Genomic DNA, 21,807 nt, shown 5'->3' on the forward strand with positions numbered 1-21,807 from the left:
TATGGATGAACTTCTCGATAAGAAACTGAGCAACCAATTGCAACATATATGCATATACTCGTCACTAGCAGTATTCTCCTTGTAGTGAATGACAAGTGATACTTATTTTTACTCCCACATGCACCTGCTTCTCGTTGTTGCTCGTCCACCATGGCCATGCAGCCGCAGCCGTTGTGCGCTACACATGTGTTGATGTCCGCCGATGTGCTGCTGCCCCCGGTCGACCCTACAACCATTCATACCCCCTTTTCACATTAGTTACCCCTGATGTTGTTCTACAAATATGACCAGAAATTGTCAATATCCCTTCCCCCAGCACAGAAATTCAGCGCAGATCAATTGTTTCTTCACATAGCCTATCAGGAAAACACCAAATCAGATATGGCTGAATATTGAATGAATAGAAATCACCATGAGAAGCCATGAACGGCAAGGTCATGTGATGTAACCTTTCACCCGACAGAGAAGCCAGGCGTGTGGCAAGGGCAACACTGCCGCCCCTGCTAGAGGGCGCAGAGGACTCCCGAGTGGCGCATGGGAACATGGCGGTGAGGTGGAGGATGAGCTAGAGGAGGGCGGTGACATTACTAGAAAAAAAGCTGTTAGTGGCGCATCTGTTTTTGCCATTAATGGCGCACTACAGGTGCGCCACTATTAACACGTCACTAATAACAAATAGTAATGGCGCATCTCTGGTGCGCCACTAGTATCCTAGATAATAGTGGCGCACCACATAGTGCGCCATTACTATGTCCACTAGTGCGCCATTACTATGCCTCCCAGGGGGCCATATTTATCGTGTGCTCTGGGTTACTAATGGCGCACTTTTAGATAATGCGCCACCGGTGTGTTTATCTCAGTGCGCCACTAAAGTGCAATATGATGCACCACTACTATAAATATTAGGATTTTTTTCTTTTCTGATATTTGCGCAGGTTACATAATACATTACTGCACAGAATATAAACAACACGACATATATACAGCAGATTTATCGAATACAATAGAAGATTAGTCTTCGAATATAATTCATCATATTAGTCTCTGAATTCAAAATACCGAACAAAGTTAGAACATTACAAGTCTCGAGACCGCGAGTAGCGAGTTTGTCGTCACATTAAAAAGTCGATATCGATCATCTAAACTACCATCACATAGAAGAGAGCTGCGGTCACGATGAGCATCATCGCGATGAAACTGGTTTTCATCCGGTTCCTCCTTCGCTCCATCCTCTCTCCCGCTAGATAGCGCGCATATCTAGCTTCCGCCTCCGCCCTAGTGGTGTACCCTTTGTAACTGTTACCGCTGAAACGATGAACCTGTCTCCGACACTGCTCCCAGTCGTCGTAGACTCCGGGAACCTTACCCTTGTACACGACATACGACGACATCTCTAGGGTACACCACAGACAATACATAAGCAATATATAAGTATGCAACAAAAGGATCGGAAGAGAAAAACAACACATTAATAAGCAATATATAAGTATGCAACAAAAGGATGCTCAACATGCCAGAGAGGACCCTGCTCAACATATAAGTTGAACGACTGTCCAAACTAAAGAGACATACAAGTTCATTAAAGCTTAATTACAACATGAGCTAATCGATATTCCAGAACTACATAGCATCACTACTTTCGACTCGACTCATACCGGAGCGTGGATGAAGCCGCCGTCTATCGCGATGGTCATGAATGTGCGGTCGTTGTCGGCCTGCATTTGTAGCATTGTATCTATTTCACTGTTGGACGATTGATATCTGAGGTAGAAATGCCCCGAGGTACGAAGGACATCTTGATGGATGATTTCCGCAAACTCCGACTGGATGCGAAAGAATTCTTGTCTAATGTCCGCGTCCTGGATTGCCGACAAGCGTGCGGCCCAATCTTTGAGATTAATTGGTAGCAGAAGGTGATTACGGTCCAGTACAATCGCCCGCATGTGATGGAGGGCGTAGTAGGCATCGTTCTGACCGCCAGGAAGCTTCTGAACACAGGGGAACGTCGTTATGTGGGTGAACACGTGCTTGCCGTACCTACAAATTTGCCTCTTGAAGGTGCCTCCAGATTTGGTGTAGTCGGGGAGAGCATCATCAAGAACTTTCTTGATATTTGTGTAGTCTTTCTTCGATTGACGGTCCGAGCCAAAATACGTGGCCATGGAATATTTCGGGCTTAAGAGGATGAGTGTGCAATGTGTGTCACTGCACAACATACAAAATTTTAGAAAAAAAAAGAACGATCGAATTCTAAGAAATTATATGTTACGGGGCGGTGAGGGGATGACTTACTCGGGAAAGTAAGGCACGAGGAAGTTATCCTTATCCGCGTTCGCCAGAATGACGCCTTCGAGGTATGAACTCGCAACTTGCCGGTCCCCAGCGCTGCCCAAGATCTTGGCACACATGTAGAAGGGGTCGACTATCACGATGTTCGGGGTCTTGTCTCTAATGATCCGCATCTCCATACCAAGCGAAAATAGTCGAATGAAGGTGTAGTGTAGCGGATGAAGGTTAAACATAGCGAAGATGCCATCAAACCGCATGACGATCATACCCCTGATGGTGCTATCGACAAAGCCCTTGCCCTCTGGCACCTTGGCCACGAAAACCAGGTATGCCACATCATTCTCGGAGAGACGCCGCTTCTCCAAAGAAAGAACACTGTCATGCAGACTCCGCATAGCACCGGTTGCAGCATTGAGCAGATTAGTCGGTAGCATCGGCCTACCCACCACATGCACCCTCCTTGAGATATCCTTAGGTGAAGGTGGCCCGTCCTGAGCACGGATCATACTCGGTGCCGACTGGCTCACACCCTTGTTAGTCTTTCTTTTCCGTTCCTTCTTCTTTTGCTGCTGTAATGGGATCGAGTTCTGCTCAAAGACCACCTTCTTGAGTGTGTTGGGGCTGATAATATTTCGCACCTCGGCTATCTGAGGCTCGGTGAAGGCGGAAGCTGGAGGCGTATCCTGAGAACTGAACGCCATACGACGCCTATTGCAATTGGGTTTCTCCGTGGTACCAGCTAGATCGCGATCGTCTTTTGCAGGGTTGGGTTCTTGAGAAGGAGGCCCCAAGAATTCGTCACCGTACCCATGTTCGTTGAAGTACTTATTGACGTTGGTAAATGTACCATCATCGTCGTCCGGATCCTGTGCCATATGCATGTCCGGATCAGCTGACAGCGGTAGCGTTGCGGCGGTCTTGCCATGGCTTGGCGCCGGCACGACTGGCGGTGTTGTCTGTGGGGTGGTGTCCCCCGCCCCCAAATGAATCTGGCTCTTCGGCCAAAGCATGTTCCAGCTTATGCAGGCGCTGAGGGTCATCACATCATCTTCGTCGGCCCCAGGGGGTCGATACGGAGGTAACAAGTCGTCGCAGCCCCGCAGCCCCCGAACCAGTTGAACCCTATACATGGTGGGTGGCATCGGAGTACCGTGGAACACGCTACTGCCCGGTTGAACGATTCTGCCTTGGCGACATCGATCAGCTCGCCATCCACGAAGTGCAGGAGAGTGCATGGAACATCGACGGCGCCCTGCGAAAACATGTAGGGCGTCAGGGATGCCCAGTCAAAGACAAGGAGATGAAGTTATCGGCCGAGGCTTAGTTACCGTGATGGCGTCGAGCTCGGCTAATGTCGAGGCACCGCCAATGACGGGCGTGCAAGTGACGGAGGGGCCGCTTGCTGCCGAGGTTCCGGCCAGCGTATTCTTCCCACACCCGGGTGCATTAAGCTCCAATGCCGGCACCGGTGCAAGAGACACCAACACTACTAGGAAAAAGCTTATAGACAGAGCAATAGCAGCAGCGTGGGAATGGAAGCCGCGCTACTACTATTTAGTAGTAGCGCGGGTAAAAGCAGTGCGCTACTGCTAAAAAATAGTAATAGCGCGGGTCTACTGTTTCCACACTACTACTAAATATCCCCCATGACAGCTTATAGTAGCAGCGAGGGGTATAAAAGCCGTGCTACTACTATTTTCTAGTAGTAGCGCGTGCTGCAATTCCCACGCTACTACTATAAATTGACCGAATCAGCTAATGTACCCCACTTTAGCAGCAGCGAAGCACCCGTGGCCCGCGCTACAACTAGTGGCACCGCACCGCAACCCTATCTCCTCCTCCATCGCCCCTCCCCCTCCATCGCCCCTCCCCCAACCAATCTTGCCCACACCGCAGATGCCTCCTCTGCCCCCAAACGACGGCGACAAGGACGCCGGCAACCCGCGTCTCCTTCCACCTCCCCCAGCTCGTCTTCTCGCCGGCCACTTTGGAGGAGCCTCCTTTTGTGCGCCACCGTGGTCGGGCTGCGGCGACCACCAGAGGTCCGCCGCCGGCAGGATCTCCCTCCTTCTCCACTACGAGGAACCAGCAGAGGGGGACGACTCCTTCCATCCCTAGCCGCGCCGTCCAATCTCTAACGCTGCTTGAAACCCTATCCCGAATCCGGCAGAGGTGCAGCAGCACGTGATCCCCTACAAAAGTAGCATCTTCTTCTTCCTCTGGTTCTTCTTCTTCTTCCCTGGGTCTGATGCGTGCGTGTGTTCGCGTGGTTGTGTGCAGGCAGTTGAAGGAAGGGGCGGGCCATGGAGAAGCTGCTAGGTGTGGGCCTGAAGCCATGGATGGGTAGCGGACGGCGAGGAGGCACTGAATAGAGCGGCGGGCAAGGACGAAGTGAAGCTGCGTGCACCGTCGTCATATCCTTCCTCCACCTGCTGTTACTGGAAGCAAGCGCAGTACCATCTTATCTCATCCACAAGGTGAGCTCCTGTCCGCGTGCCCGCGAGCTGCTTGTGTTTATGCCCATATCGTTTTTCTGTTCACGACACCCCCATGGCTGCCTACAGCCTCTGCCCACCTACAATCCTCATTGTTTGTTTAGTGCTCATTAACCCACATTGAACGATCCCAGTCGATGAATGAATGCATCTGGTCCAGCAAGAGGGGAGGGCAGAGCAGAGCAGGGCATACAATGTGTTTCTTTCCCATATACTTTTGCCTGCTTCAAGTACTAGTATACGTATGATCATCATTAGAGGCTAATCTCCTTTTTGCCGGGTCATTGGATGCTAATCATAGTTTAAGACGTTGGTCGGTCAAGTCAAGCAAAACTAGTACGTATGTAGTGACATGTGATTCATCGGTCAAGTCAAGCAAGACACAACTACACTCACTCTAAGTGACTCTGCTCTCCCCGTCCGGCCCTCGCATCCGCCACTTGCTGCTCAGCCTTGCCGGCCGGCAACACAGAGTTTCGTCCTGCACTATATTTCTTGCTCAATTGTTGTTAGTGCTTAGGTTGTACTAGTAGCAGCAGCAGAAGTACAAGAAGGTTTTCAGATTTCTCACTTGTGCAAAGAATAAGTTTAGTCAATCTAATATTCATACTTACACTGTAAATCCCTATGTACTTCTAGTGAATTCCCTTTGTAATGGTAGTGTTTGCAATGTAAAATTGCATTGTAAGATAGACTAATAAAAGACTGAAACTACAGTACAAATCATTGTTACTAAACTGAAAATATTTAGACTGAAAATATGCACTGTAATTTAATGTGCATTTTTGCCCAGTAATGTGTATTCCTTCTCTTTTTGGTTGCCTGAATTTAATGTGGTTTTGGACTGTAATTTTCAGTAATGTGTCACTTCTAGTTTACCTGAATATTTTTGTATTCTTATCAGTTTTGTGCCCCATTCTAAAGAAGTTCAGTAAATGTGTACGTCCCATTCTGTAAATACAATATTTTACAAACCATTTAGATACGACAACCTGATCTTTGTTTCCTTTTTCACAAGAGCTATTTTTGGCTTACATGAAGGGATGCATGCTCTTCATCTTGCATGTATGACTCATCCTCGCATTCTTACTTCGCCTTTGTTTCCTTCAGCTTCTTGATTCTGAAATTTTAAGATAAATTGTAAGTACTCAGTATCATGTTCTTAAGCAAAGCTACTGTTTTTTGCTTGAATTACAGTGTTTTGTCTGACCTATGTATAGTGTCAATGAAATCTAAATTTCAAGATGGAGATACATTTTTTGGTGGCATCTTACATCACAGTAATTTACAACCAAGATAGGTTTACAATGTCTTTTTGATAGCAATTATAATGCATAGCTTCAGATTTTGTCGAACACACATGTATTTGTATGCATGACAAATACTGGGGTCAAACAGAATAACAAGTAAAACATTCATTTTGTCTTCATATTTACTTGAAGGACTGCATGTTCTTCATCTTTGTATGCCCCATGTATTTGCTTGTAAGCTTCAGTAGTGTTATCTATCTAGTCTGATTTATATACTCCATTCCTAAGCTGAAATATTTTTTGTAACTGAAATATATAGTCTGAGTTTATTTTACTGCCTTTTGTAGTAAAAGAAAATGGAAATCACAAAAAAATGTTTGTTTCTCTGCCTTTTGTACTAATGGAGAGGGAAAGTCACAAAAAATGTTTGTTTTTAGGGTCGAGCAGTCAGTTGGTTTGTTGCTCACTCAGAAATGTTTTTGGTTTTTGGGGGTTCGATGTGTACATTGTGCATCAGCATACACTGCTAGTTGCCCGTGGAGATCAGCACTGAAGAATAAACAAATCCTGGTAATTCTTTCATCTAGGATGCTTATGTCGTCTCGAAACTGTCAACCTGACTCATAGAATGATCTTTTTATTTAGGATTCATGGTTATTTTTTCTTTTTCTTGTTATTATGCATTACTATAAGTTCATTGTATTAAGATTCCTTACAACTTTAGGCACCTGAGCTATTTACACAAGGAGGGGACCCAGCCTTCTTCACGGCTCGCGGCAGTGTCTCCCATTGATTCGTTCGTGCAACAAGGAGGGGACTCGCCCTTCTTCACGTCTCGTGCAACAAGTAAGGACCAGCCTCTGGCTATACTATTGATTCGTGTGCATGTGCTAAAAAGTAAGAAAATACCCTACTGGATTTGGACGCTGACGAGCACTAACAAGTTTTTACTTTCCCGACATGGCCACAGGGGTGATCGATGCGGACTACCGCTGCCTGGTGGGCGTCGTGCTCTTCAACCACTCGGAGGTGGACTTCGCCGTGAAGCCCGGCAACCGCGTCGCACAGATGATCGTCCAGGTGATCGTGACGCCAGAGGTCTCCGAGGTGGAGGACCTCGATACCATCGTTTGGGGGGAGGGAGGATTGGGGTCCACCAGCATCTGAACTCCGAGCCTTGGTAGATACATCTGAAGTGGTATGTTTAGGCTGCTGGTAGAACACTAGGAAAGGTACCCACCTTTGGTTGTGTGCGTTTATTGTTAAATGGAATCACGTGATCTCTTGCAGTTGAGATGTTCAATGTTGCATCTATGAATGGTGCAAGTGTTAAGATGGTCCTCTGACCTTAATTTATTTTGCACTGGATGTGTCTCTCATCTTCATCCATGAATGCTGCATCTAATTTTTATTTTTTTAATTCTTAATTTGTTAGTAGTAGCATGGGGGAAAATGTGTGCTACTAGTATTTAAGATACTAGTAGCGTGTGGTATAACAGATGCGCTACTACTATTCTGTTATTAATAGCGCCGGTTTCAGATAGTAGTAGCATGGGTGGCATCCGTGCTACTACTAACTTTTTAGTAGTAGCGCGGGTTGCACCCATGCTACTAATAACTTTTAGCTGTAGCGCGATATTAGTAGCGCGTGTACCCGCGCTACTAGTAGCCAATTTACCCGCGCTGCAAGTAGCCTTTTCGCTAGTAGTGCAATGCCGCCTCCGCCGGAGACACCAGTGGCGCTGACGCGTTATGCGAGTTGCTGCCCGTGAAGCTGGGAATCGGGGGCGGCCCCTATTGGCCGCCCGCAATCCATGCCTGCAGCCCCTGAACCAATGTAGGCATAATGGTGGTGATCGTCGCTCCCAGTTGGTCTCGCACTTGCTCTTGGACCATCTTCGGAATCTGCACCACTTGTGCCTTGAGTTCTTGAACCTCGTGCTCCTGGCTTTCCGAGCTGGTCTTTCTCTCCTTTCGCCCAACCGTATAGTATTCAGACCATTTCGTGGACAAGCCTTTGCCGGCCACACGAGCAGCTAACGATGGCTTACTGAACTTATCCTTGTTTTTCGATATGTTCAACTCCCTATTTAAAGTGGTGTCCCAAGGGGTATTCGGGGACCCCGCGCTACTTCTTTCAGTTTCCTACGGAAGGAACGTGAACCATTTAGAAATTTGGCTTCATTAATTAGAATGGAACCATATGGAGCTAATTACGCGGGGGTGTATTCCTCACCAGAACAAGCTCAAGCGCCTTGGTCTTCGGATCCGTGGTAAGCTCCTTTGTGACCGGGTCCATCTTGTACCGGGCCCTGACATAGTTCCTGGTGTGCTTGTCATGGTATTTATCGAAGAGGGGCGGTAGGCCTTGCTTGGCACGCCCCGCGTCCTCCTTGTCCCATATAGGTTCCGCCACTCTGTAACCGTCGGGACCGAGTTTGTGGACCCCTAAGTTCAAGTCCCGCATTTGTTTCCCCCACTGACTTGATTCCGCGGATGCGTTGCTCTTGCACTTGATCTTGAACTTCCGGTAGTCAGCTTCGCTGATCGAAGGATTTTTCTCCTTGATCTTTTCATAACAATCACCATGTAGAATCCTATGCCTCACCGCGCCTCTCCAAGTAGACAGGGCCGTGCTCATCTTCGTGAGGGCAGCATTGTTCACTTTACTCCCTGAGAGGCGTGTGTTTGCAAAGTCATCGGGGAACTTGTATCGTTCATGCAGCTTCGTGAAGAGGAGGTTGCGCAAATTCCCTCGGTCACGATGCCTTAGGTTCTCGGTGTTGATCGAGACGGTGCTCCGGAGAATGCACCCGAGTTGTCCCGGGTACCCACTGACTAATTCTTTAGGCGCTGTTGGATAACCACTGGAGGACACTTCAGTAAATTCCTCCTTGACGGTGCCGAGCACGTTCGGGCGCCGGTCCTTCCATTGCCTCTTCGGTTGGCTGCCATCTGTGCGTGCACTGCCATCATCAGTGTTGGCATCCTCGGCGGCACCATAAGTGGTGTCATCCCCGACGCCACTAGGGGTTGTGTAGTCGAGATCAGTGTCTTCCGCGGCGTCCTCATAGCGGTGAGGTTCTTCCTCCATCTCCTGGGACAGCTCCTAGAATGCCATGCTCGAACCGCCGACCTCATCATTGTGGTCCATGTTCGCTCTAAATAGGAAAAAAGTTTGGTCAAAAAGTTGGTTATTGTCAAGCAACAAGATATCTAAGTTGACCAAATAACCTAATTCTCGAGGAATGTCGCCAAAAAGTTGGTTATTATCAAGGAACAATTGAGAGATGTTTGTGATATTGCCTAGGTGTTTTGGGATGGAACCTGTTAGTGTGTTGTTGCTAAGGTCCAAGTCCCTTCCTAACCCCCTTCTTCTTGTCTCCTCTCACTATCTCTCTCACACACATGGAAAGCAAGGGTGTCTGAGTATGTGAAAAAATACTAAACTAATCCAAGGGCTGAAAATTGATCATCTGTTTCAGATTGCAGTTTTCTTTCTTGGGGCTTCGGTGTGTGATACAAAACTGAATTTTGGAAATCTACAGAAATTGTTAGGAATTGTCTTAGTCAAGAGGTGCTAGCAAATGGCTTAAACGTATCAGGTCCTACTCTAGTTTACTCCAGTTTAGGTTGCAGTAAAAATGCACCACTATGGAGTATCAGGTCCCTAGCAAAAATGCACTAGAGAGCAAGCAATACTGGTACTCCAATTTTCACAGATTAAAGCAATACTGACTGCAAGCAATATTGCAAAATTACAGAGAACCAAAATTGCAAAATTCAGTACTCCATAACATTACTGAAACTTTACTGTGCTTCAAACTATACTGAAACTTTACTCCATATATATATGATCATTTTTGTTTGAAAAGTTTCATTTAATTTTGTGTGGAGTAGTTTTAATTAAATAAAGTTTTTAACTGCTTGAGATGAGAGAAATGAGAAGAAGAGAGAAGGTCTACTGCTTGCAAGTCCTACAGTAAATGGTTTCAGTTAAACATCTATTATTTATTCCATAAGAATAGCAAATCAACTGCATCTGTCCTACATTGAGCCTGATTTCCCTTGGCACGGTGAGACAATTTCATTTATTTGCATCTTCTTTGAAAAAATACAGTTGGAATATCACCCATTGTGTTGCCTAAAAAATGTCATGCTAAATACACATACATGTAGTTTATCGAGTGATGGACAAAAAAATAGTTGATCCTACTTAATTAAGTACTAAGATACCCTGGCCCATGCATTAGTCGCAAGTACCGCATATGTCCTATTTTTAGCAAAGTCATGCTAAAATTCACGGAAAATTTCACTATGACCTTTGCTGAAAATAGGACACATGGAGTACCCGAATTTGCTGGAACGGAAGTTAATCGACATTCCGGCAAACTCAAGGGCCTCTCGGGGTACCTGCAAAATCATTATCCCACCCCCGCCCCGCTGCAACCCCACAACACCCCATAATATCATCACGACATGATGGTCGGAGAAAAAACCTCCCAATATCATCTAGACAAAACCCAGCAATATATCTTCTAGCCATGAAACCCTACCCTGATTCTCCTTTTCTTCCTCTTTTTTCACTTAAACCCGCAAACATGTAGGGAAAACAATTAATACAAGGCACAGAAATGGCATGCTATGTAGCCTTAATGCTACAGAACATATGAAATACATGCCAGCAATATATATGATATAAACTCCAATAATTTTTGAATAAAAATAGTAGCTAAAAACAGTAGCAAGCAAGCAATTCATTTGACTAACTATTTAAAACAGTAGCAAGCAAGTTGTTTTCATGGCTGTGCATGGCTCACTTGATACCATGCATGGTTTATTAATTCAAGGGAAACTAGAAGAGACCAGATTAATTCATGGGAAACTAGAAGAGACCTGGTCTTTGTCTCTACCATTTGGTGGCATGAATTAGTTAACACCGTAAACAAAGGTACTATTTTTGCTAGCAAGCAAGCAAGTATATAAACAGCTCAAGCAAGCTTCCTGAAGAATATTAACAAAATTTATCTGTACCAATGAACTAAATCTATCTGCTAGCACCTCTCGGCCTCTTGCGAAAGAAGATCAGAGGAAGCATATCAATGAACTAAATCTATCAGTTTTGCTGAAATAATAAAGCTCTAACAAAAGTGATTTTTAGCACCCAGATACAAGCATATGAAGCAAATTTTATGACAGTATATACAACAACTTATCCTCTTAAGCCAAAACAACTTTGTAAAAGCCAGATGCAACTTGTTGAGCTAATTTTGAGCAGAACTCCTTGAGGAACTAGCAGCAAGGAGTGGCTAGAACTACAAACAGTGGCTAGAACTGCAGATTTACACATTAAAGGACACAAACTCAAGCAAGCTTCCTGAACAATACCCTGACAGAAAACATAGGACAAGCAATGAATTTCTATAACTAGCAGAGATCATGTGCAGCTGCAGTGAATCATTTGTATTCTTGTTGCTAAAACTTGCCAAGTTTGTGTCTAGGTAAGAGGCAGAAAGAAGAGGAGCCAAGAAATTTCTAATTGATTTCTAGCACTGGTTTAGTAGTGGAAAGATCAATTAATTTATATGCTAATTGGTCCGTGAAGTGCATGTTTCTAACACAACTAAAAAAATAGGTTAATTGATTGTTGAAGTTCTGACCCAGAAATGCAAAATGGTGATGGAGCTCATGTGCTCCTGAATCACAGCCGCACAACTTATTACTTGGGATAGGTGACCTGCACTGTATTTGGCAATGTATTCTGATTGTATTTCGATTTTTGGTGTTTGCCATGTGAAAACATTGATAATAGTGGAGCCAGTGAGAATAAGCCATCACCTCTATGCTGCCTGACCACATTTATTAGAAATCTGGAACAGCACTGGACAGATGCAAACTTTCAGAACCTCAAAAATATATGGACATTTCAATTGAATCAATAAAATGTACCCTTATAAGAGAAGCGGTAAAACGCAAGTCCAAAAGTATGTTTAGGGCCTATGTTAACAATAAGCAATTAACTGAAGTCAATCACACCTTTTGTGTGTGTATGAGGTTGAATAAGTATCAAAATAATGATACACTGATGCTCCTGTTTAAGACATGTATAATGAGCATTTTGAAACAGATCATTTTCGTATTAGCTCTCCAAATATGTGACGGACAAAAGCTATACCATGATGGCTCAACAATGACAATCAACTTACATAGTTAAGCAAAATTGATGTATACTGTCACTGTTAGGTGAAACACAAAAAATCAAGGCAAGGGTTGCTACTTTTACCAACTGTTAGACTAAGTTATATATCAACGAAGAGTTTACACAGGTTTTAGACTGATTGATTATACTTCAGACACATGTAAGTATATCCATGCATAAATATAATATTTCTAACCTTCTAAGAACATGGGAACTAACATCCATCTACATAAATGAAATATGACATAGTGATATCCATCTTTCATGCAATTTTTAGTGCAGTTTGCATATGGCACAAATCATTTCTCGCTAGCTCTGCATAGATCCCAAATTGCATGCAAACGACCCCTAGTTCTTCACCAAACCTAGCCAGGAGGGTGGGGGTGGGGCACCTCTCATGACCTAAACCTAGCAAAAGAGAGAAGAAGAGGGCATGACCGGGAGGGAGGAGAGGAGGAAGAGAGGAGAAGAGAGGCAGAGGGAGAAGGGCAATGAAGATTACCTGACCACGATGAGGTGGTGGCCGGAGCGGAGACGACAAAGGGCGGAGACGGCGAGCTTGGGGGAGGCGGGGATATACGGCGGGGAGGTCGCGAGGTGCTCGGGCCTCCTCTCCTGGTGGACGCGGGCCTCCTCCTCCTAGTGCTCCGGCGGCGCAGTGGGTCGGGGTAGCGGCGTGCAATGGGTCGTGGCTGAGAGAGATGTGAGATGGGGATCGGGGATTCGGGATTTTAGTGGGGGGGAGGGGGGGGGTTAGCAATGGTGCACCTCCTAGCGGTGCGCCATTAGTAACTTTTTTTTTGGATAGCAATGGCGCACCTCCTAGCGGTGCGCCATTAGTAACTTTTTTTGGATAGCAATGGCGCGGTGCGCCATTAGTAACTTTTTTTGGATTTTTAGTTGCATTCATTTGTGAATTGGTAAAACATTTATGAATATGAAAAAATATCATCAAATTTGAAAAAGTATTCATGAATTCAAAAAGTGCCCATGAAATTTAAGCAGGAAAAGGAACACTGAAAAATAAGATACAAGAATAAATATAAATAAAAATTTGTATATCAATGGCGCACCTCCTTCGGGTGCGCCATAAATACCTTCATAGCAATGGCGCACCCTCCCCTAGTGCGCCATTACTAACTGTTTTTTTGGATTTTTAGTTGCATCTAATAATTATTTAGAAAATGACGATCAAATTTGAAAACATTTATGAATGTGTAAAAATATCATCAGATTTCAAAACATTTATGAAAAAAATATGAATATGAAAAATTTTATGAATATGAAAAAATATCATCAAATTTGTTATTTGATTTTTTTTGGATTTTTAGTTGCACCTAGTAATTTTTTAGAAAACATTTATGAATATGAAAAAATATCATCAGATTTCAAAATATTCACGAATTCAAAAAGTGCCGCCCATTTCCATATGTCGAAATACAATCGAGAAATGAAGGCTATAATTTAAATACAATCGATCTTAGCTAGCTATCTTTTCACAATCTTCTTGCCCTTATTTTTCGCAAATGGAGTTCTTCTCTTGAACGGACGTCCTTTAGGTAGGGTGGTCCTGCTTCTTCTTGTGGTGTATGCTAGTATTTCATCATCGTCGTCATGTTCCATCTTCGGGTCGCCGTACTTGTCGAAGTCTTGCTCATTGGAGACTCCATCCATTCCGATGATCTTCCTTTTGCCTCTGCTCACGACAACACGACTGGGCTTTGACGGGTCGGTAATGAAGAAGCATTGGTCCACTTGGGAAGCCAGTACCCATGGCTCATTTTTCGCGGTGACGTTTGCGCCCGCGGTCTTGGATTTGGCTTCGGGTATAACCATGGTGGTGAAATACCGGTCTTCTTTTAGGACGCTCTTGGCCCATCTGACACAAAACATCGGGACCTTCTCTCCAGCGTAGCACAGCTCCCAGATCTCCTTGATCCTTCCGTACTATCTGTCCTTGTCGTTACCGGTGTAGGATTCCATCGTTACCCTGGAGTTCTGATAACCATCGCTCTTCATGTCCTTTTCCTCGGTGTAGAATGTATAGCCGTTGATATCATATGCCCCATAGGTCATCAGGTTGTGCTCGGCGCCCTGTGACAAGGCGAATATGAGTTTTTCTTCCGCGGAAGAATCCTCATGTAAAGGGTACGACAGAAGCTTATCCTTGAACCAATGCGTGAAACATGAGTTGTGCTCTTTGATTATATCTCCGTCCATCCTCTGTTGGCCTTGGTCATTGTATGTCTTCTCAATAAAGGTTTTGTGCTCTACCACCCAAGGATCGACCACGTCTATGTGTTGTAGCGCGACTAGGTTTGCTCTTTCAAAGTCGGCGAGTCGACCCTCAAAGTCGACATGCATTTCACGGCGACCCTCGCGGTGACCCCATCCGGCGAGCCTGCCAAGGTGCCTGTTGACGAGCAGACCAATGGGGTTCTCGATGCCTAGATAATTCATGCAGTAGGAGATGCACTCTTTGGTCAGAAAGCCCCTGGCTATGCTTCCTTCTATACGTGACATGTTGCGAACATATCCTTTGACGACACGATTCATCCTTTCGAATGGCATCATGCTGTGCAGGAACGTCGGCCCAAGTTGGATGATATCCTCCACGATATGGACCAGCAGATGCACCATAACGTCGAAGAATGCGGGCGGGAAGTACATCTCAAGCTCGCATAGTATCACCACAATCTCTTCCTGTAGCCTTCTGAGTTGCCTCATGCCAACCGACTTCCGAGAGATGATGTCGAAAAAATTGCATAGGCCAAAAAGCATTTCATGGACGTGCGCATCCATGATCCCACGGATTGCAACTGGAAGTATCTGCATCATCAGCACGTGACAGTCGTGAGACTTCATCCCGCTGAACTTCTGCTTCACTGAGTCTAGGTATATGCTTATCTTCCCCGCGTAACCGTAAGGAAGTTTTACTCCTATGAGGCAGGTGAAAAACAGCTCGATCTCGTCCTGACTTAGAGTGAAGCACGCGGGAGGGAAGTCATTTCCGATCTTCTCGGCCTTTTTGCCTTTGCGATGAGTCCTTCGCCTCATCCTCATCATCATCATCATCATCATCATCATCATCATTAGCATGAAGCTCCTCCCTGATGCCCATTGATTTCGAGTCTGCCCTTGCTTTTGGCCCATCTTTGGTCCTCTCTAGCATGTTGAGCAGGGTACCAAGCAGACTCTCGCACACGTTCTTCGTGATATGCATGACATCAAGGCTGTGAGGCACACGGAGGATCTTCTAGTACGGCAAGTCCCATAAAATAGACCTCATTTTCCATACCTTCAGCAGCGGCTCTGGTGCCTTTCACTTCTTTCCCAGCTCTGGCGTCTTTCCCGGCGGTGGGCACCCTTTCCAATTTTTCAACAGCTCGTCTATTTCCTCGCCGCTCCTCGTACGCGGGCTTCTTCGGGGTTCGGTTTCACCATCAAACAGATCCTTGCGTTTTCTCCATGAGTCATCATCGTGAAGCCACGTTCGATGTCCCATGAACACGGTTTTCGAAGACCCGGGATCTCTATCTAGCTGGCGATATGTTGTGTCATCCATGCACCTGACATATCCAGAAAATCCGTGGACCACCTGCCCCGCGACATATCCGTAACCGAGATAGTCGTGCACCGTCGTGAGCAGTGTGGCTCTCATAGAGAAATATTCTTTCTCTGCGGCGTCCCACGTATTGGCTGGCGTTTTCCACAACGTGTCTAGCTCTTCTTTCAGCAGCACCAGATACAAATTGATGTTGTTCCCTAGTTGTTTCGGCCCTTCAATTAGCATACTCATGTGAATGTACTTCCTCTTCATGCACAACCAGGGGGAAGGTTGTACATCCACACAAACACATGACAGGTGCTATGTGTGCTTCTCTGGCTGCCAAACGGATTGACTCCATCGGTGCTCGCGCCCAGCACGATGTTCCTTGGATCGTTCCCAAATTCAGGGTGTTCGAAGTTCAATGCTTGCCACTGGCTCGCATCCTTAGGGTGACTCAGCATCTTGTCTTTTTTATTTATCTCCGGATCATTTTCGTCATCATCTCACTTCTTCTCCTCCCTATCCGCGTGCCAACGCATGAGCTTTGCTACCTTAGGGTCCACGAAATACCGTTGCAGACGAGGAGTGATCGGAAAGTACCACACCACTTTTCGAGGAGCTTTCTTCCTCTTCTTGTATCGAGTGATGCCGCACATCGGACATAATGGTAGACTCCGCATGCTCATTCCGATAAATGATGCAATTGTTCATGCACACATGATATTTCACATGCGGAAAGTTCAAAGGACACACGATTTTCTTCGCCTCGTCGAAAATGGTCGGGCACTTGTTCCCCTTGGGAAGACGTTCGTGCCAGAATGACATGTTCTCGTCGAAGCATGCGTCGGTCATTTTGTGTTTTACCTTCATCTCCAGAGCCATGAGCGTTACTTTCAGGCAGGTATCCTCGGGCCTGCATCCTTCATACAATGGAGTAACCGCGTCTATCTTCAGTTGATCCAGCTTGGCTTTCTCTCGGGCGGCAGCTCTTGTGTTATCCGTCTTCTTGAGAAGCAGCTCTTGAATATGAGGGTCCTGCACCCAGCCCATCGATGGTCCATCGTCGTCTGCTCCGGCATCTTCATCTTCATGATCATGCATTTCGTCTTGATCTTCCTCATCATCATGTCCGGCATCTTCTACATGATGACTGTGTACTGCATCTCCTTCGTGATCATGTCCTAGAGATTCTTCGTCTTCTCGCCCGCCCTCATCGCGGTTGTCTTGCTGCCCTTCCTCATTTCTTGCCCGGCCCCCATGGACGACTTCATAATCATCTTCATCATCTTGCCACCGATATCCATCCATGAAACCATGCAAGAGCAGGTGGTCCCGCACCTTTACGGAATCCGGGTCCATAAGACTCTTCAGCTTGCATCTTCGACACAGACATTTTGTCTCCGTCTCGTTCTTTTGAAGCATCTCGGCCTTCGTGAAGCTCAAAAACCTATTCACGATGCCTTCGGTCATCGTGCAGACCATGGTCGCCTGCGGGGTAGAGCAAAATGATATTTTACAACCAAAAAAAATTTGGCATGACTTTGCCTAAAAATAGGACCAAAAAGAATGCACAGTGCCAAATTCTCGCCGAAACGGAAATGAATCAACATTCCAGCAAAATAGTGGCAACTATCATATTTCAAATACCGGTACCTCCAAACACAAACATATGCAACACCACGAACATATGCAACACCACAAACATACGTAGATCTAGGCCATAAAAAGTGCATGTGCACGTTGTTGGAGGGAGAAAAAAGTAGATCTAGAACATAAAGAAAGCTTTCCCCTTACTTACCTATCAAAAAAAGGAAATTTAACCACTTAATTTGGGTGAATCTATGGTGCAAATGAGGTGAGGAGGAGGAGGCAGCCGAGACAAGCTTGGAGGAGGAGGTGGAGAGAATGAAGTGGGGAAAGTGAGTGTGGTAGGTGGCTGTCCAAAATATCTAGCTAGTCCCAGGTTACCAATGGTGCACCACCTAAGAATGCGCCATTAGTAACCCTGGTTACTAATGGTGCACCTGGTGTGTGATGCGCCATTAATAGTTTTGCAAAAAAATAAAAAAATAATTGTTAGTAGTGACGCATCGCGGTTGTGGTGCGCCATTACTAGTTTTGAAAAAAAAGTAAAAAAAAATGTTAGTAGTGGCGCACAGTGTGTGTGGTGCGCCATTACTAGTTAAAACTAATAATGGTGCATTGTAAGCTGGTGCATCATTACTAGTTTTGGAAAAAAAATGTTAGTGATGGCGCACCGTGGGTGTGGTGCGCCACTGCTATATAGCAGTGGCGCACTAGCAGTGGCGCACCACATACCTGGTGCGCGATTAATGTCCATACTATTTATAACCCTTTTCCTAGTAGTGTGAGGAAGATGGGCCAAATTAGGAGCGCGTGGATGAAGACGTTTACCAGGTTGTTGTGGTACGCGCCGGCGCCGTAGAAGGCGAAGTGCCGGTCCAAGTCGAGGAAGCCGCCGCCGCGAGCCATTGAGAGATTCGTCGACCAGGCATTGCCACTTCCAAACAAATGAGTTGCGATGGAGGAGGTAGATTAGAGGAGGTCGTGGAACATGGGCCGAGGGGCGGAGCGACAATGGGAGGAACGGATTGGGGGACGGCGGCGCCTACATCTCAAACCCAAAGAGATAATGCGAGGAGGCTCCCGTGCTGGATGGGTTGCATGTTGCGTGATTGTAGGGGTTGCGGGGGAGAGATGTAGGGGACGCGGGACCGGTAGTTACAAGTTTTTTCGCTGGTGGAGGTGAAGGTGGAGTACGGCCAGTCATTGGAAATTTCTAAGTGCACATCACAGATTTATTGGATCAATGATGGCTGTTAGACTAAGATTTGTGGGACTAATCCTGTGGTGCTGATCGGTTCAGGAGGGGTTGTGGGTCTAATTGCTGGGTATACGTAAGAAAGTTCTTGTTTGATTGTTTAATAGTAGTGTAGATAACCAGCATCGAGGGTTTTAGGAGGTTCCCTATCTCCATGAGTAGCAAGTACACCTATTTTTTTTTGATATTTCGTGTTCCATATGCACAACTAAAGATAGAGAACAACAAATAAAATCTACTTTAGTGATAAAGCAAACAAGCACATACGAGAATATTCATCCTACGCGATGACTCCCCGGCAACGGCGCCAGAAAAAGGTCTTGATAACCACAAGTATAGGGGATCAATTGTAGCCTCTTTCAATAAGTAAGAGTGTAGAACCCAATGAGGAGCTAAAGGTAGAACAAATGTTCCCTCAAGTTCTATCTACCATCAATACAACTCTACGCACGCTTAACGTTCGCTTTACCTAAAACAAGTATGAAACTAGAAGTACTTTATAGGTGTGATAGGATAGGTTTGCAATAATATAAAAAGCACGTAAATATAAAGTAGGGGCTGTTTTAGATAAAGAAGCAATAAAGTTAGTATAGCAAGTGTGGAAAAGTGGTGATAGGAGTTGTGAAATTGTCCCTAAGCAATTAACTACTTTACTAGACCGATAGCAAGTTTTATGTAGGAGAGGCCACTGCTAGCATGTCATCCCTGACTTGAAATTCTATGCACTTATGATTGGAACTATTAGCAAGCATCCGCAACTACTAACGTTCATTAAGGTAAAACCCAACCATAGCATTAAGATATATTGGTTCCCTTCAATCCCCTATGCATCAATTTCTATGCTAGGTTGAAGCTTCTGTCACTCTTGCCCTCCAATACATAGTCCTATCAACATACAACTAACCCTATGGTGTGATCGACGTGCGCGCTCATATGATGGGCACCAAAGGACAGCAACATAACCACAAGCAAATTAAACCAATCATAACAATTCATCAATTACCGATAGGACAACGAAAATCTACTCACACATCATAGGATGGCAACACATCATTGGATAATAATATGAAGTATAAAACACCATGTTCAAGTAGAGGGTACAGCGGGTTGCGGGAGAATGGACCGCTGAATATAAATGGGGGAAGGTGATGGAGATGTTGGTGGAGATGACGGAGGTGTTGGTGTAGATCGCGGTGATGATGATGGCCCCCGACGGCATTCCGACACCACCAGAAGCGAGGGGGAGAGAGCCCCCCTTCTTCTTCTTCCTTGACCTTCTCCCTAGATGGGAGAAGGTTTTCCCCTCTGGTCCATTATCTCCATGGCGTGGGAAGGGCGAGAGCCTCTCCGAGATTGGGTCTATCTCTCTGTCTCTCTTTGTTTCTGCGTTTTCAGATTCTGCCCTTTCACCGTTTCTTATATTCTCGGAGATCTGTAACCCCGATTGGGTTGTCCTTTGGACACGATTTCTATTCGGATATTGGCTTTCTTGCGATGAAAGAAGGGCACCAACCGCCTTACGGGGTGGCCACGAGGGCCCAGGGCACGCCTGACCCCCTGGGGCGCGCCCCTGCCTCATGGCCCCCTCGGGCATCGTCTCGCGTTGATTCTTCTTCTCAAAATTCATAAATATTCCAAAAAAAAATCTCCGTCCGTTTTTATTCCGTTTAATTTGGACTCCGTTTGATATGGGTTTCTACAAAACATGCAACAGACAGGAACTGGCACTGGGCACTGGATCAATATGTTAGTCCCAAAAATAATATAAAAAGTTGCCAAAAGTATATGAAAGTTGAATAATATTGACATGAAACAATAAAAAATTATAGATACGACAAAGACGTATCACCGGCCGGTTGTGCCGATGTCGGAGTAGAGGCGTGAGATGTCGACGGCGGCGGCGAGCGACGCAAACCGGTCAAGCATAGATCGAAAAACCAAAAAGAAAAACGCTGATCAAAATGACGGCGAGAGAGCGAAAAAACCCGGAGCAAGGGCTCGGATAAAAGACTCTAGGGCAGCCGGCCAACACGGCCGGTGGACGACCCCTAGGTTTGGGCGGCGCGGCCCCCGGCGGCGGTCATGGAGGCCGACCGCCCCAGGGGCAGCGCCCGGGTGCGTAAGAGGCGACGACTAGAGTTTAGGATCGAGATAAGGCTGATAGCATGTTAGAAAGGATAGAGGGATTTGTGGAATAATTTGATGTATTGCTTGAGCCTCGTGGACATATAAATAGGAGTACAAAGGTCAATTTGGATTACAAGACAAGGCAAGACCAAATTCTAGTCTATCCTATACTTCCTAATAATCCTTATACTCAACAATAATGATTTGACAATGGTCGTCTTTGTCTTATACTCTGCTTTTTTTTCTATGCTCTGCTTAATAATTAATACAAAATAATTGTGTACATCGTTAATTTTTTTTGACAATCATGATCGTGTACATCTTGATGCAAAGGCAACCCCTTTTCTTCTAAGGAAAAAAAATCTTGCATGTACATGTGGTTTGGCATGGGATCGGCAACACTTGTGGTGCTACCGACGAGTGAAAGCGTGCCGGATTTTATTTCTCCGACCCCGTGACAAAGCCGCTGCAGTGTACGTAACACAAAGTTATACGTCGTCTTTTTTTCTTTTGAGTAACAGTTACACGTCATCTTTGCTTTAGGACACCGCTAAGAGTATCTCCAGCTGTAGAGCCTCCCAGGAGGCATTTTTATCGCCCCTTGGGAGGCTGCCGGTGAATTTTTTTGCCTGCGATCGAGAAAATATCCACTCGTTTCGTCCCCCACGCACGTTCTGCCCCCCCCACTCTTCCTCGAGCTCCCCTCCTCTGCGACCGCGGCTGCTTTCTGACGACGACGCCGCCGCCGCCGCCGACTGCTACCCTCTGCGTGGACGACTTTTGCGTCTCGCCAGCCTTCCGCGGCCGCTTCCGCCGCGATGTCCCGCAGCCCGCGCGTCCGCCACGCCGGGCGACGAGGAGGAAGCAGGGCGCGCGCGTCCGCCCAGCGTCCAGGAAGCAGGGCGCGGCGCCGTCCGCCACGCGACGAGGCGGGGAGGAAGCAGGGCACGGCTGGCCTGTCCACCACGCCGGCCATGCCGGACTCAGCGAGCGGCGACAGGGGCATGCTCCTAGGCTGGAGCTCGACCCCAACCCGTACTCGTCGGCAGCGCGGA

The 21,807-nt window shown here is 46.1% G+C and overlaps 1 long non-coding RNA gene across 2 annotated transcripts; it reads left to right on the plus strand.

Annotated features, from left to right (window-relative positions):
• Positions 1–4,178: 4,178 nt before the first annotated feature.
• On the plus strand, positions 4,179–7,406 carry LOC119305010. 2 transcript variants are annotated; one of them, XR_005148512.1, is made up of 4 exons: positions 4,179–4,461; positions 4,570–4,766; positions 6,759–6,880; positions 7,005–7,406. It is a non-coding gene; the product is annotated as an uncharacterized LOC119305010 (long non-coding RNA). The 2 variants fall into 2 exon arrangements; XR_005148513.1 differs by lacking the exons at positions 4,179–4,461; positions 4,570–4,766 and adding an exon at positions 4,780–6,604.
• Positions 7,407–21,807: the final 14,401 nt, after the last annotated feature.

The sequence above is a fragment of the Triticum dicoccoides genome, chromosome 5B, assembly GCF_002162155.2.
Source record: "Triticum dicoccoides isolate Atlit2015 ecotype Zavitan chromosome 5B, WEW_v2.0, whole genome shotgun sequence".
Taxonomy (NCBI): Eukaryota; Viridiplantae; Streptophyta; class Magnoliopsida; order Poales; family Poaceae; genus Triticum; species Triticum dicoccoides.